The sequence below is a fragment of the Ovis aries genome, chromosome 11 (assembly GCF_016772045.2).
Source record: "Ovis aries strain OAR_USU_Benz2616 breed Rambouillet chromosome 11, ARS-UI_Ramb_v3.0, whole genome shotgun sequence".
NCBI classification, from domain to species: Eukaryota; Metazoa; Chordata; class Mammalia; order Artiodactyla; family Bovidae; genus Ovis; species Ovis aries.
Genome location: NC_056064.1, coordinates 61,018,035 through 61,032,331, shown reverse-complemented (window position 1 = coordinate 61,032,331; position 14,297 = coordinate 61,018,035). Strand labels below are relative to the sequence as shown.

The following is a 14,297-nucleotide window of genomic DNA, read 5'->3' as shown; positions in this document are numbered from 1 at the left end:
CACGTGGACGAGGCCGTGCCGGGCGCGCGCCCGCCCGGAGCCGGGGCCGGGGGTCACGGAAGGTAACGGCCTCGCCGTTCCGATCAGCCGCGGGGTCCCGCAGGGCCGCCCCCGCCCCGGCCGCCGGCATCCTGGGCCCGCCGCCCCCCGCCCCTCCTGGCCCCGCGCATCCCTGCGCGCCCAGCCGGGCCGGACGCGGGCGCTGGCCGCGCAGAAAGCGGGGACCTCCGGCCGGGCGCGCGGGTTCCGCGGGCCGCCTCCCTGCCCGCAGGTCCCCGGCGCGCGCCCTGCGCGGCCCTGCCCGCGCCCGCAGGGCTTCGGCTTGCGGCTCCGCGCCCGCCGCGGGCAGAACAGGTTCCTTCCAGTTTGGGTGTGAGCCGCGCGCGCGGCGCCGGGGACCCCGAGTTCTTCCTCCCGCGCCCACTTCCCCCGGTTTCGTCAACACGCGCATCCCCGCGGTTCCTCTTGGCGGGGGCGACGGGGACCGCAGGGGCCCCGGGGAGCTCGCGGCCCCGCTGCACGGGAGCCTCGCTTCACCCCCTTTGCTGCAGCGGCGACAGCATCGCGTGGCGCGCCGGGGATGTGAGCGAGCGGCCGGGCTGAGTCAGCATCCCCGGCCCGGGGCGCGCGCGTCCTCCCCTCCGGGCGGGAGGCGGCGTCCTCGCAGGTGCGCGGCCGCCTAACTCCCGGGGGGCTCCGCGGGGACGTGGCGGGGGCTCCGCGGGGACGTGGCGGGGGTGCGCGCCCCCGTCCGGGGGCCCCGACCCCTGGGTCACAGTGCACTCAGCACGCGATACTCAGGAAACCTCAGTTACGAGCTCGTGGCGGGGACAAAGCAGTGTGTTTCGGAGCCTTGGGGCCCCAGGCTGGGCCGCCTGGCGTCCACCTCGCGTCCCCGGGGCCTCGTGGAGACCTGCTGGGAAGCAGAGGCCTCCTTCTCCGCACCCGCCGGCCGCTCCCTTGTCTGGGTTCGGAGAATGTGCTGCTTATGTCTGCAACTCGGGAGACCCGAATTTGGCGGTGCGTGTACGGAGGGTCGCCGCCGGGCGGAGTCGGCGGTCCGAGTCCTAATACTGATCTCTTTGCAGTCGCTGCCTGCTTTCTCTGGTGGTTTGGGTCCGGGTCCTGCGGGTCAGGGGTGGCCCAGGGGCGGGCTCTGAGGACGCAGGGCTCCCTTGGGACTCGGACAGTGCGCTGGGGACCGCGGGGGCGCTTTGCAGCCTTGCAGAGGCAGCCTGATTCCTGGAGCGTCAATTTCCAAATCTATTCAGTAGGGACAGCGGTGGTATTCCCAGAACCGGAGAGCGTGATTGGTGACGTCGGTAAAGTACGGATCCCAGAGACTGCCTTATGCTAAGCCCTCAGTCGCCGTAGCTGCTTCTCCTCACTGCTACTTCTGACTTATCAGGTCCAACGGCCTGGGGATCCTTTTCGAGTTATTCTTCTTAGACTCCAATGTAATGATATTTAGACTCTCATTTTAACCACCGGCATGCAAGCACTTAGTGCTGAATCAGGAGTGCCTGGAAACATAATCCTTGAAACTTAGGATGTTACAGTGCGTCAGGACACAGCCCTGTCGGAGCGTGGAAATGCCGTATCCAACATGGCACAGCACATACTGTACTGAGGCCTGCTTAGGAGCCTAAGGGAGCACGCAGTCCATTGATTTAGCTGAGTGACTGCCGGCAAGTCACAGAAGATCTTGGTCCTTCAGCTTCTTGGTTTTAAAAATTAGACAAAAAGTGCAGAAAGTCCTGGGGGCAAATGAACCTTTGGGAAAATCACATCTGGGTCTTTGACCAAGTGAAATGACTAGCTTTTGGAGGAGCATAAATATAATAATGGGGAGGCCTGGCGTGCTGCAGTTCATGGGGTCGCAAAGAGTCGGATACAACTGAGCGACTGGACTGAACTGAGCTGTAATTATAATAACAATAATAATGGGTTGCTGCTGTTGCTGCTGCTAAGTCCCCATAGACGGCAGCCCACCAGGCTCTCCCGTCCCTGGGATTCTCCAGGCAAGAACACTGGAGTGGTTGCCATTTCCTTCTCCAGTGCATGAAAGTGAGAAGTGAAAGTGAAGTCGCTCAGTCGTGTCCGACTCTTAGCGACCCCATGGACTGCAGCCCACCAGGCTCCTCCGCCCATGGGATTTTCCAGGCAAGAGTACTGGAGCGGGGTGCCATAATAATGGGTTGCTATTTTATTAATATTAATTATACCTGTTAGTGGCAAAAGGAGGAGAGGATGATAGAGGGTCAGATGGTTGGATGGCGTTGCCGCCTCATTGGACGTGAATTTGAGCAAACTCCAGGAGATGGGGAAGGACAGAGGAGCCTGGCGTGCTGGAGTCCATGAGGTCGCAAAAAGTTGGACACGACTCAGTGATGGAACACCGCCACCTGTTAGTCACTTTTTGTCTCCCATTTGCTTTGCTGCCTGCGTCGGGTGCCATTTTTGTGCCCATCTGTCTGTGTGCTCGGTCGTGTTGGACTCTGTGACACTGTGGACTGTAGCCCGCCAGGCTCTGGCTGTTGGAGTGGTTTGCTGTGCCCTCCTCCAGGGAATCTTCCCGACCCCGGGATGGAACCAGAGTCTGCTGAGTCTCCTGCGCTGGCAATCCAGTACTTTACCACTAGTGCCCCTGGAAAGCCCGTCACTAGCCTTCTACAGTTGGCACTTATGCCCACTTTACAGATGAGAAAGGTTGAGGCACAGAGCCCGAGAGGGATTCTGCCCAGGTGCAGATACGCCGGCTTCTTGCAACGAGAGCCCATCAGGTGTGACCCTTGCCACCTGTGTTTGGACAGCAGCAGGGTGTCTGGGACCCCGGCTTCTGCCTGGTATTGCCAGCCGCAAACCTGTGACCTTTGCCCACCCTGGTTAGGGCTGGTGTCACCTTGTTCCCTGGATCCTAGTGAGACCAAGGGTGGACACCCTGCTTCTCTTCCCTCTTCTCTAGGGAAAGCGCTGCATCGCCATGTGAATCGATTGCCCCACCAACTGCCCCCCAAACAAAACTAACTCTGTTCAGTCCTCAACCTGAACAAAAGGACCTTTGGAATCTGGAGTACGGAACCAGAAAAGTCAGGAAATTAAATTCCGAGTCCAGCGCCCCCTTCGCCCCTCCTGTTGTGTCTGTCGCAACCCAGAGGCAGCAGAGCCCCAGGCTTCACTTGCTGGGGCCAAGGCTATGGTGAGCCCCTCAGGCGGTCCAGAGGCACCTCTGGAAGCGCGCTGGCTCCAGAGAGAGGTCCGCAGGGCTCTTTTCTACCCTCTGGCTTTGGCTCATTTGCATGAGAACAGATTCCTTTGTGCGCACTTGGCCTGCCTGGTCCCAGCCAAAGGCAGAGTCCTCCTAGTCTTCACGTTGGGTTGCTAGGCAGATATGACCCTGGCTTGCAAATAAGCTCTCTGCATTTACCAGCCCGTGAGAACCTCAACTTGGGGTAAGTAGCCTGAAAGGAATCTTGTCTGGAGCTCAGGGAGGCTCAGGCCTGCTTTAAGGGCTGGGTCTTCAGAGCAGCCAGTGAAGAGCAGAACCTGGAGGGGCTTGTGGGGAGACCCTGGTGACCCGCCTGCCCCCCGTCTCCCTCTTTCCTGTGTCTGCCTCTGGCGCCCATGATCCAACCACGTGTGTTCCATGGACCCAATTTTTTTTGTTTTAGATTTTTAAAATTTTACTTTAAAAGCATTTACTCCTTACTTATTTTGGGTGTGTTGGGTCTAGTTACAGTGCCTGGGTTTCTCTCTGGTTGTGGCCTGTGGGCTTAGCTGCCCGACTGCACGTGGGATCTCAGCTCCCCAACCAGGGGTTGAACCCACGTCCCTTGTGTTGCAAGGCAGGTTCTTAACCACTGGATCACCTGGGAAATCCCTTGATGGACACAAATTCTTCCTTTAAAACTTTCAGTGTCTGCTTCTGCAGGCAGTTGGACTGTGAAGAAGACTGAGCACGGAAGAATTGATGCTTTTGAACTGTGGTGTTGGAGAAGACTCTTGAGAGTCCCTTGGACTGCAAGGAGATCCAACCAGTCCATCGTAAAGGAGATCAGTCCTGGGTGTTCTTTGGAAGGAATGATGCTAAAGCTGAAACTCCAGTACTTTGGCCACCTCATGCGAAGAGTTGACTCATTGGAAAAGACTCTGATGCTGGGAGGGATTGGGGGCGGGAGGAGAAGGGGGACGACCGAGGATGAGATGGCTGGATGGCATCACTGACTGGATGGACGTGAGTCTGAGTGAACTCCGGGAGATGGTGATGGACAAGGAGGCCTGGCATGCTGCGATTCATGGGGTCGCAAAGAGTCGGACGTGACTGAGGGACTGAACTGAACTTTGCAGGCAGCAGAGAATGTTACTAATTTTAACCTCTAGAAATCTTTTCAGGTGGAGGTACTGAGTTTTTCTTGATGTTTATAGGAGTCCCCCAACCCAGACCCATCTGATGGTTTGAAGGAAGGCAGCGACCTTCAAGTGACCAACCTAGATAGCATATTAAAAAGCAGAGACATTACTTTGTCGACAAAGGTCCATATAGTCAAAGCTATGGTCTTTCCAGTAGTCATATATGGATGTGAGAGTTGAAAGATATGCTGGAGAAGACTCGAGAGTCCCTTGGACTGCAAGGAGATCCAACCAGTCCATCCTAAAGGAGATCAGTCCTGAATATTCATTGGAAGGACTGATGCTGAAGCAGAAGCTCCAATCCTGTGGCCACCTGATGCGAAGAGCTGACTCACTGGAGGGAAAGACTGAGGGCAGCAGGAGAAGGGGACAACAGAGGATGAGATGGTTGGGTGGCCTCACCGACTGAGACATGAGTTTGAATAAGCTTCGGGAGTTGGTGATGGACAGGGAAACCTGGCATGCTGCCATCCATGGGGTCGAAAAGAGTTGGACACGACTGCGCAACCGAACTGAGTGACCTTCAAACAGAAATGCGTGTTTTGTGGAAAATCTGGAGATTCGCCAAGGGGAAAATTTGTTCCTAGGTGCAGAGGTGGGGGGATCGCTTTTCCGAACATCAGCTCTTTTCTCAGCTGGTTTGTGTGAGAGTCCACTGCAGTGCAGGGCGGTGTTTCTTTATCCCTTCGCAATGGGCCTTCTCTCACTCAACCAGAGCCAAGGTCTCACCAGGGTGCGCTGCCCCAGCTGTAAACACCTCTTGGGGGAAGATCAAAATGTTCTGTCAGGGAAGACTCCTCTCTGCAAGTCAGTATGGCCCACCCCCCAAGTGCTTCTCCTTAAAGATGTATTTCCAAGAACGTTATCTTGTGCTTAATGATAACCTGTCAAAGTTTATAATATATGTAGCTTGATTACAAATGACTTACAGTAATAATGACAGTGCCTTAATCTAGAAGGGATTTTTTTTTTTTACACTTGGAGCAAAGCATTAAACAAATTTCAATTTATATACAAAGTCTGGCTTCCCAGATGGAGCTCGTGGTGAAGAACTCGCCTGTCAACGCAGGGGACGTAAGAGATGAGGGTTCAAGCCCTGGGTCAGGAAGAGTCCCTGGAGAAAGGCATGGCAACCCATGCCAGTATTCTTGCCTGAAGAGTCCTGTGGACAGAGCAGCCTGGGAGGCTGCAGTCCCTGGGGTCACCAAGAGCTGGACTCAGCTGAAGGGGACTTAGAACCAACAGCACAAAACAGGATAAGGTAATTAACTACTTTTGGACATAAAGGCCAAGTATATTGCGATAAAATGGAAACGCAGTTTTGAAAAAAAAAAAACGAGAGTGAAATGAGAGAAAATTTCTAACCTAATGAGAACCAAGTGATTTTTAAGTGAATAATGGTGGGAATTCCCTGGCGGTCCAGTGGTTAGGACTGGGCACTTTCTCTGCTGCGCCCGGGTTCAACCCCCGGTCAGGGAAATAAGATCCCACAAGCCACGTGGTATGGCCATAAATAAATAGATAAAAATGAATTAAGGAGGTTTTGCTCTGGTGTTTCTGTGACACATTGCTCTGGTGATACATGAGGAGAGTGGTTTAATAGTTTAGATAACACTATTAAATACAGTTGAAATCTTCTGTGCTTATTTAGAGCTGTGATGAAGCATTGAAGGTACCTTGGAACCATGAGGGTGTTAGGGGCCTAATGTCTGTGCTCCTCCCCTTTCAGCCCCACCCTCGGGTCCCCACCCCAGGCGATAGTGTCTGGAAATGGAGCCTTGGAGAGGATTTAACATTAGATTAGATCATAGGGTGGGGCCCCTATGATGGGATTAGTGGCTTTATAGGAAGAGAGAGGGACTTCCCTGGTGGTCCAGAGGTTAAAACTCCACGCTTCCAATGCAGGAGATATGGGTTCAATCCATGGTCTGAGAACTAAGATCCCACATGCCCAGGGGAATGGCCAAAAAAAGGAGAGGGTTAGAGAAGTCAGAGCGTACACGGAGAAAAGGCCGAGGGGAGCTGCGGCGAGGAGACGAGCCGGGGGACAGCCTTCCGGCCTCTGAGCACCCTGACCGCAGCCCTCCGCCCCCAGGGCCGGGAGGAGACACGTTTCTAGTGTACACCACCTGCTCAGCTGCTCCAGTCTGACTGTGTGACCCCCTGGACTGTAGCCCGCCAGGCTCCTCTGTCCATGGGATTTCCCTGGCAAGAAGACTGGAGTGGGTTGCCATTTCTTTCTCCAGGGGCTCTTCCTGACCCAGGGGTTGAACCTGGGTCTCTTGCATTGCAGGCAGATTCTTTACTGTCTGAGCCACCAGGGAAGCTTGGGGAATAATACTACGAATAGTACTAATAATGATGGTACCTCCCGCAGCGAGTAGCTGTGTGAGGAGCTCGGTGCTGTGTTGCTAGGGTAACTGACTCGGCGTGTGATGGCCGGTGGTCCAGCACTGTGCTTGAGAGGCTTTCCTGGCTGGGGGCTGAGGAGGCTGGAGCTTGGGGAGCCTGGAACAGGTGGCAGAGACCCTGCAAGGACTTCAGGGCAGAGTGGGGGAGGGAGAGAGAAGAGGACGAGAGGCAGGTGCAGGCGGGGCAGAGAGCGGACAGGCGGTCACCTCCCCGCTGGGCACTGGGGGCCTCTGGGGTCTGAATCGTCTCAGGCTTGGTTGCCTCGCCGGGCAGTGTTGATGTATCACTGGGTGCGTTGAGTCCATGCTGAGTTTTAACTTGGTTGTCAGCACTGATATTTGTTATTTTTTTTTGTCTCCATCCTTCACTGGTCCTGTAGTTCTGTCCTCTTCTCACCGTTTATAAAGAGAGAGAGAGAGGGAACCATGCTGCCTCTATACATGATCTCTAACCTGTTGCAAAAGTCCTAAAAACAGAACAGAACAGAGAAAAACAGAACAAAACAAAATTCTCTGAACAAAGTGGTTTTAATCACATCACTTTCAGGATCAAAGGCTGGTCATGTTACTCAGTGGCTCAGTGCCGAGTCATGCAGCCCCCGGGATTGTTGGAAGGCGCTGGGTGCGGGACCACTCCATCAACTCAGGCTGCCTTTGGGTAACCGGTGAAGTTCTCAAGTCCGGGGAATGAAAACCTGCTCCTCTGCTCTGTCCTTGCTTAAAGGGAGATGCTGGCTTTCCCCACCTCGTCTAAACACGCACAGTCCGTCCTGCTGCTCCCGGGAGCAATGCAGTGTTGAGCTGCTGTTTTAACCCTGTCGGAGCAGCGCATCCACGCATTTCCAGATGACTGGCACGCGTGCCTGCCCAGTCACTTCTGTATGTCTGACTCTGCCACCCCATGGACTGTAGCCCGCCAGGCTCCTCTGTCCCTGGGACTCTGCAAGCAAGAACACTGGAGTGGGTCTCCATTTCCTTCTCCAGGGGATCGTCCCGACCCAGGGATCGAACCTGTGTCTCCTGCATTGGCAGGGGGACTCTGGGCAGTGAGCCAGCAGGGATGCCGTCCGCAGTTCAGTTCGATGCTGGGTCGGGGTCCAGGGCGGGGCAGGAGCGGGGAACCCACCGGTCCTCCGGCCACACCCACTGCTCCTCCGTCAAAACAGCCTCTGCCCATCACCCACGCGCACTGGCAAGTGCAGTAGTTTCCCAGGCTGCAAAACCACACCTCAGAGGATGTGGTCCGCCCTCTCAAAGTGTTTACTCGTTAGATCGGGAGGGAGGACACGTGTGGTCGTCACCTTAAGCGGCGCTGCAGCAAGGGTGCTTATGAAAGTGTGAGTCCGCAGGCCGGGGAAGGTCCTCTGGGTTTAGGGAAGTGTTGAGGTGGAGCTGAGCTTTCATGGTGGGAGGGGGCCTTGGTCGTAGCTCGGTTTAGACAGAGGCACTCTGTCTGGCAAACACGAGTTGAACCCATGCTGGGCTGGGGGACCAGCCTGGGGAGTGCCCTCATGCGGTTCACATCTTAGAGCCGGGCCCTCCTTCGGGAGCACCTGGCTCTGCATCGGTGACAGCTAGTCCTTCTGGATGTTTCTGATATTAAAATGTTCAGTTCAGTTCAGTCGCTCATTCATGTCCAACTCTTTGTGACCCCATGAATGTCCCCGTGATGGACAGGGAGGCCTTGTAGCACACCAGGCCTCCCTGTCCATCACCAACTCTCAGAGTCTACCTAAACCCATGTCCATCGAGTCAGTGGTGCCATCCAACCATCTCATCCTCTCTCGTCCCCTTCTCCTCTGCCCTCTATCTTTCCCAGCATCTGGGTCTTTTCCAATGAGTCAGCTCTTCGCATCAGGTGGCCAAAGTATTAGAGTTTCAGCTTCAGCATCAGTCCTTCCAATGAACACTCAGGACTGATCTCCTTTAGGATGTACTGGCTGTATCTCCTTGCAGTCCAAGGGACTCTCAAGAGTCTTCTCCAACACCACAGTTCAAAAGCATCAATTCTTCCGTGCTCACATCCATATATGACCATTGGAAAAACCACAGCCTTGACTAAACGGACCTTTGTAGGCAAAGTAATGTCTCTGCTTTTTAATACGCTGTCTAGGTTGGTCATAACTTTCCTTCCTAAGGAGTAAGCGTCTTTTAATTTCATGGCTGCAGTCCCTATCTGCAGAGATTTTGGAGCCCAGAAAAATAAAGTCAGCCACTGTTCCCCCATCTATTTGCCGTGAAGTGATGGGACCAGATGTCGTGATCTTAGTTTTCTGAATGTTGAGCTTTAAGTTAACTTTTTCACTCTCCACTTTCATCAAGAGGCTCTTTAGTTCCTCTTCACTTTCTGCCATAAGGGTGGTGTCATCTGCATATCTGAGGTGATTGATATTTCTCCCGGCAATCTTGATTCCAGCTTGTGCTTCCTCCAGCCCAGCATTTCTCACGATGTACTCTGCATATAAGTTAAATAAGCAGGGTGACAATATACAGCCTTGACGTGCTCCTTTTCCTACTTAAAAAAAAATTTTTTTTCAGAGTATAGTCGATTCACAGTGTAGTGTTAGTTTCAGGCGTGCAGCACAGGGAACTGGGTCACTATACGCGGCCATGTGTCCACTCTCTTTCAGATGCTGTCCCCACATAGGCCGTCACAGAGGACTGAGTCTCCTGGGCTCTGCAGTAGGTCCTTGTGGATGACCTATTTTATATGTGAAAGTGAAAGTCGCTCAGTCGTGTCCGACTCTCTGCCACCCCCTGGACTACACAGTGCTTGGAATTCTCCAGGCCAGAATACTGGAGCAGGTGGCCTATCCCTTCTCCAGCAGATCTTCCCGGCCCAGGGACTGAACCGGAGCCTCCTGCGCTGCAGGCGGCTTCTTGACCAGCTGAGCCACCAGGCTTGCGTGCAGCCGTGTGTGTGTCAGTCTCGTCTCCTCGCCCCGGTAACCGTGGGCTGGTTTGCTCAGGAGTTCTGCTTCTGTTCCACAGTCGAGTTCGTTTTTCCCCTGATGAAGTCCATTCGGTTTGGCCGTGCTGGGGCCTCACTGCTGCGCCGGTTTCTCTCTGTCGCGGCGAGCGGGAGCGTCTCAGCGCAGAGCTCAGGCGCTTGGGCGAGGGAGTTTGGGTCGTCCTGGCTCCCAGGCTCAGCTCCTCCGTGGCACAGGGGATCTTCCTGGACCGGGGATCAACCCGTGTCCCCTGCACTGGCAGGCAGATTCCTCACCCCTGAACGGCCCGGGAAGCCCCACATGTGCCTTTTATTATCCCATATATAAATGATGCCATGTGACATTTGTCCTTCCCTGTCTGACTGACTCCCTCACTGTGACACCCTCTAGGCGCATCCGTGTTGCTGCAAATGGCATTATGTAATTCCCACTTTCCGTTGGCATCAGCAGAGAGTCAGTTCCCCTCACATGCCCTCTGCGTCTTGACTTCACCTCGCGCTGCTCTGCTGTCCAGAGCCGGATGCGTTGGTAGGCCACCTGCTCCCGATACCAGGCCGGCCGTCGCCTGAGGCTGCTCGGGGGCACAGGGACCCTCTAGGGTTTCCCCGAATGGCCCTGACAGCCACGGGACGGTGTGACCAGCTCTGTGGATCAGAGCATTGAAAATGCCAGTCGGCGCGCCTGCTTGCCCTGTGCCCTGGTGGCAACCACAGTGTTTGTGGCCTTTACCTCTTCTGGGTTCAGAATCCAGCGGCACAGAGTCAGGACAAGGCCTCGGCCGGCAGCTGCAGGCGTTCTGGATTTCACTATCTGCACTCGCAATCGTTTCGCTGAACAGTCACTGAGGTAACGCCTTGGCTCTGCACAGTGCTTTTCTCAGTGTTCTCACGTCTGTTATCTCTTTATCTTCGAGACAGTTGGCGGAGGGAAGGATGGCCCCCATCTCGGAGCACGTCGGGGAGCCAGCCCTTGTACTGGGTTGCTTCATGCTCACCGTTGGGTTTGGGCTGCACGGACTTTTCTGTGGTCCTGCTTTTCAGGCAAGTGGGAAAACTGAGGTCCAGAGAGATTCAGCAACTTATCCAAAGTCACCCGGCAAAGGAATGACTCTTCTGGAGCCTGGACACATGTTCTGCAAAGTCAGTCAACGTCAACACATCCCCAAAGTCAGTGGTACAAAAGGCAGATTTGCCGAGTAACTACTTCACTGAAATGAATTTTTTTTTTTTTCTTTTTTTGCAAGGGGTGGGACGAGGATGAGGGGCAGGACCACACAGTTTTCAGGATCTCAGTTGCCCAACCAGGGATGAAACCCCGGCCCGTGGCAGTGAGCTCCGGGAGATGGTGAAGGGCAGAGGAGCCTGGCGTGCTGCAGTCCATGGGGTCGCAGAGAGTCAGACAGGAATGGGGGACTGAATGGCAGCAAATGGCAATGGCGGCGGAGTCCTCACCCCGGGACCGCCAGGGAAGTCCCTGAACTGAGCATTTATTTCTTCCCCTAAGTTTTGGGCTGATCCTTACTTCCGCCCTGGCTTCAGCCTCAGAGCTTCTCAGATAAAACAGCTCAAGTCTCTGGGTGGGCGCAGGGGCTGCCACAGTGAACCCGGTGGAAGGGGCGACTGAGAAAACGGAGCCTGTCTCCCACTTCCGGAGGCTGGAGGCTGAGAGCAAGGTGCCGGCCGACTTGGCTCTTGCGGAGGGTTCTGGCCGTCACACCTTCTTTCTGTGTCTCCGTCTGTGAGAGCGAGAGCAAGCTCTCTCCTGACTCTTCTTGCAAAGGCATGAGTCCCATCAGGAGGGCTGTGCCCTGTGTCCTCATCTAACCTGCAGTGTCTCCCAAAGGCGGCTCTGCGAGTTTATCCTAGTGAGGGGAAAGGCGCCAATACGTGAATTCATCTATCTGACTGCATGAGGTCTTAGTTGCGAAACATGGGATCTTTTTTCAAAAATTTTATTGGCAGCAGGTGAGATCTAGTTCCCCGACCAGGGATTGAACCCAGGCCTCCTGCATGGTGCGCTCAGAACCTTAGCCCTCGGACTCCCAGGGAAGTCCCACCAGTAGAACTCTGAAAGGACACAAACATTCAGTGCATAACGAAATCTCACGTTTCACTGCAGAGGTGCAGCAGATATGGGGAGAAAAGAAATCTACACAAATAGAAAAGACAGTTGTGGTGGTTGTTCAGTCGCTCAGTCATGTCCGACTCTTTGCGACCCCATGGACCGCAGCACAGCAGTCTTCCCTGTCCATCACCAACTCTCGGAGCTTACCCCAACCCATGTTCATTGAGTCGGTGATGCCATCCAACCATCTCATCCTCTGTCGTCCCCTTCTCCTCCTGACTTCAGTCTTTCCCAGCACCAGGGTCTTTTCCAGTAGCATTTAAGAGAAAGTTTCCCTCTTCTCATGCAGAAATGACACGGGGAAAAATGAAACTCTGACACACACTCCCTTGATCAGTCTTACCAGGGGGAACAGAAGTATAAGGTCGGCCTGTCCCTCCCTCCTGCCAACAAACCTCACCTGAGGGAGTCCCTGGTGGTCCCTTGGTTGAGACTCTGCACTTCCAAACTAGGGGATTCAGGTTCTAACCCTGGTCAGGGAACTAAGATCCCACAGGGCCCACGGTGCAGCCGATAAATTAATAAAATATTGAGAAGTAGAATAAGAAAATAAGTTGGAAACTCACCTGAATCTAGTCTCACTTCTAGATTGACAGATTAACAGAACAGAGTTCCAGGAAACATTTTAAGGGACACCATGGAGGTGAAATCAGCCAGATCCAAAAGTTCAGAAATTTTACAGGACAAACAACCAAATTTTTTTACAAATATGTTGTAGGGAAGAGAGAGGAGAAACATATAAATGAGAAGGGACACTTGAGTCCAGTGCAATGCAGAACGGACTCTGTTTGGGTCACGATTAGAACAAACTGTTCATGCTAAGTCACTTTAGTGTTGACTCTTTGTGACCCCGTGGACTGCAGCCCATCAGGCTCCTCTGTCCATGGAATTCCCCAGGCAAGAACACTGGAGTGGGTTGCTATTTACTTTTCCAGATCGTCCCGACCCAGGGCTCGATCCAAAGGGTCCTGTGGCTCCCACACTGCAGGCAGGTTCTTTACCACTGAGCCACCAGGGGAGTCCAGAACAAACTAGGAAAACCCAGGACCAATGGTGAGATTTTGAGGACACTGGGTTTTCGATGGTGAACACAAATTACTATATTATGTTTTGAAGGGGCTCTTTACTGAGAATTGTAAGTATATGTAGAAACAGTTCTTATAACTTAGAGAAGCATATAGGAATGATTATCGATGAGATTTCATGATATCTGAGATTCGTTTGCGAATACCGCAGTGTAAGTGGAGAACGAGGGAGGGGGCCTGGGAGAGGAGACGGATGAAGCGGGGTGCCCTTGTGCTGATGGCTGTTGAGTTTAGATGTTGGGCGGGTACGTGTGAGTTTCTCAACTTCTGTGTGTTTGACAAGTTCCATTACGAAAAGTTTGATAAGTAATAGATAAACACTGCTTTGTAAAAAGTCCTTAAACATTTGGCAAAGAGGCCTTAAGGGAGTGGATTTCAGGTAATTGACTGTAAGCCCTTTGCTTCTCTTTTTTTAAAGGTTATTTTTAATCAGGGGCTGTTGCTTTGCAGCATTTTGCTGGTCTCTGCCGTGCATCAGCGTGAATCCACCCTCCGTATACGTAAGTCCCCTCCCTCCTGACAAAAGTCCTTTTCATCGGATCCCACCCTTCATGGGTTTTCTTCCCAGTGGAGGACGGAGTTTTAGAGAAAGGATGTTGTTCAGAGGCCTATCTACTCTTTTTCTGACCTGTGTTCAAGGACCCAGATATAACTTCTGCAGCCCGCCGAGTATTCAGAGCTGTGACCTCAGGTCACCTCTGCTCTCCCAGACTGGCTCCTGCTGCGCTGGGCTGATCCCAGCAGGTGGTTCCAGCCCAACTCCAGGCAGGGTGTCATCTGCCCCCTGGCATTGCTGGGGCCACAGAAGCTGATGTTCCCAGCCACAGGGCCTGGCTGGACGTCTTCAAGCTTAAATTAAAAAAAAAACAAAAACTTTCACTTGTTTATTTGGCTGCAGTGGGACTGGGGATCTTCGATCTTAGCTGTGGCATTTGAGATCTTAGTTCCTCAGCGAGGGATTGAACCTGTGCCCTGGGCATTGGGAGCGTGGAATCTTACCACTGGACCACAGGGGAAGTCCCTTGAAATTTTTTTTTCAATCTTCTGAGTGGAATTGCTCTCCCAATTTGGATGGAGGTATTCAAAGATTTCCTTTGTCCTGGTTAGATGACTGAGTCGTGGGGATGAGACGGATGACACATGACTGTAGGGAGCCCTGCCCTGTGGAATATGTGCAAGTTGTTAGGAGAGAAGATTCTCAAAGTTCTCATTACAAGGGAAAACCCATTTGCTTTTCTTCTCGCTTTTCTTACTTGTATCTATAGGAGATGATGGATGCTAACTGGATTTATTGTGGTCATCATTTCACAGTACAC

The 14,297-nt window shown here is 53.5% G+C and overlaps 1 protein-coding gene across 18 annotated transcripts in view; it reads left to right on the top strand.

The window, feature by feature from the left end:
* ARSG (arylsulfatase G) overlaps nt 1–14,297 on the top strand; it is a 101,829-nt gene that overhangs the window by 27,693 nt on the left and 59,839 nt on the right. Inside the window, exon 1 of one of the 18 annotated variants that reach the window (XM_060395880.1) lies at nt 25–62. The exons of 14 other annotated variants lie outside the window; for them this stretch is intronic. The gene's annotated coding sequence lies outside the window, so the exon portion shown is untranslated. Of the gene's footprint in view, nt 1–24; nt 63–776; nt 13,482–14,297 lie in introns of those variants that run through there. 3 more of the 18 variants (XM_060395881.1, XM_060395882.1, XM_042256498.2) reach the window with 3 other exon arrangements.